Source organism: Callithrix jacchus, chromosome 8 (assembly GCF_049354715.1).
Source record: "Callithrix jacchus isolate 240 chromosome 8, calJac240_pri, whole genome shotgun sequence".
Classification (NCBI taxonomy): domain Eukaryota; kingdom Metazoa; phylum Chordata; class Mammalia; order Primates; family Cebidae; genus Callithrix; species Callithrix jacchus.
The window spans coordinates 32,495,095-32,497,516 of NC_133509.1; the positions used below are offsets into that span (position 1 = coordinate 32,495,095).

At 37.4% G+C, this 2,422-nt stretch overlaps 1 pseudogene; it reads right to left on the minus strand.

Moving 5' to 3' along the window:
• Positions 1-4: 4 nt before the first annotated feature.
• LOC100404673 (mitochondrial intermembrane space import and assembly protein 40 pseudogene) lies at positions 5-524 on the minus strand (annotated as a pseudogene).
• Positions 525-2,422: the final 1,898 nt, after the last annotated feature.

A 2,422-nucleotide genomic window follows, 5' to 3' on the forward strand; every position in this document is an offset into this window, starting at 1 on the left:
ATTACATGCATAGGACAACAGAGGGAAAGACACTTTCTTGGAGGATGACTAAAAGGCCTTTTGCAAAACATACATGTCACTCTGAAGTGGAAGGACTAGAGCCCAGTGCCTTGTGGGCTTCATTAACTTGACCCCTCCTCTTCTTTGGTTACAGTGGCATCAGTGACCACTGTTTCTTCTACCTGTTCTGCTAGCTTATTTTCCTCTTCCTAATCTTGAGGACAGAAGTCTGGGTATTTCTGTATGCATTCCTGCATGGGACTATAGACTGGTCTACACACTCTGACCCCTTGACATCCTCTGTGCTATAGTGGAAGCAGGAAAAGGCGAATTTGAACTGTTCCCCACAGGGACTGCTGGCCTTTATGGGCAGGTCCTACTTAATGACTCCATTTGGCAGTACCAATCTGTGCTCCTTGTAGGGATCATTGGGGTCATCAGCCACCACGTCTGCATGGAGTTTTGTGGTCTTCTTTGGCCACAAATATGATTTGATTCTTCTCTTCCTGCTGGCAGTAGGACATGGCTGCAGTCCAGTGCTTAATGGTTCAACAACTAGAAAGTAATAATGAGTATACATTTGCATGTACCTAACAACATAACTTCAAAATATATAAAGCAAAATTTAACAAACGTATAAGAAGAAATTGATAAATTCACAAATAAGTATGAGGTTTTTATATGGCATTCTCATTAACAGAAGAATCCGACAATATGATTAACAAACTTGACCTAATAAACATACATATAAACATACCAAAACATCCAACAGTTTCAGAACATTTTCTTTAAACTTAAACAGGATATTGACCATATACTTCAGCCTAAGGAAAATGTCAACAAATTTCAAAGGATTATAATCACAAAATCATATTCTTTGACCTTAATGCATTTGAACCAGAAATCAGTAACTAGATAATTAGAAAATCATATGTACTCAGAGATTCAAAAACATTTTGCATATTCCACAAGGCACAACACTTATATGGGAAATCTGAAAATACTTTCAACAATAATAAAAAATGACATCTCAAAAACATGTGGCACACACTTCAAAGGAAATGTATAGCTTTATATGCACATATTAGAAAAATAAAGGATGAAAACCAATCATCCAGTTCAAAAAATTAGAAAAAGAATAGGAATATTTTTTTTTTTTTTGAGATGGAGTCTCATTTTATCACCCAGGCTGGAGTACAGTGACACAATCTCGGCTCACTGCAACCTCTGCCTCCCAGGCTCAAGTGATTCTCCTGTCTCAGTCTCCCTAGTAGCTGGGATTACAGGAATGAGCCACCATGCCCGGCTAATTTTTATATTTTTAGTAGAGACAGGGTTTCACCATGTTAGTGAGGCTGGTCTTGAACTCCTGACTTCAAGTGATCTGCCTATCTCAGCCTGCCAAGTGTTGGGATTACAGGCATGAGCCACTGTGCCTAGCCTAAGAACAGCAATTTTAAACAAAGAAAATTGGAAGGAAATTATAAAGAGCTAAAATTAACGATGTAGAAAAGAAATATATAAAGAGAATATCAATAAAACCAGAAGTATGTTCTTTGAAAAGGCTAATAAAATTGACAAAGTTCTAATAAGACTAGGAAATAAAAAAAGAGAAGGCACAAAGAACCATTACCAGAAATGAAAAAGATTGTCAGAGAGGTGACTAAAGTAGGAGAAAAAAATTACAAACAAGAAAAAAGAAAGAAAAAGAAAAATAGCACCATGACTAGCATGACTAGAGATCCCACAGATATTTAAAAAGTTAGTAAAAGATTTTATGGACAACTTTATATAAACAATTTTTTAATGTTTAGATTAAAGGAATACAACACCAGAAAAATGTAACTACTTATCACAACTGATGTAAGAAGCAGGAAACGGTAAAAGGAAAACAATTCTGAATAAAACAGAAATTTGAACACTGGTGACATTTGATTATATTAAAGAACTCTCAAGTGTCATAATGGTATCGCAGTTGTGTGTGTGTGTGTGTGTGTGTAAGTCCTCACTTTTAAGGGATTCAAAGTGAAACATGTATAGATGAAATGATAAGATGAATTTTGCTTCAAAAATAATACTTGGTGCTGCAGAATCTGCCCTATGCCTATACAACACAGCACAGTAACTTTGTTAATATTTAGGGTTAAATATTTAACCCACCTCAAAATTTAAAACAAAAAACAAACAAAACCTCACCAACTTCGAGTTGCCCTCCTCCTCTTATCAGGGGAAGGCTGAGAGGCCCCTAAGGGATTCAGAGTACCAGTCAGCTCAGTCTGGTAGTAACCGTCCCTCATCTGAGAGCCTCAGGCCTTTTCTACCCATTGCTCTTGGGAACCAATCATGGAGCTTGGCTTGGACCTGGAACCAATCAGGGATCTCAACTCTGGGGCCTCCTCTCTCACGTTCCCGCATGCGAGGT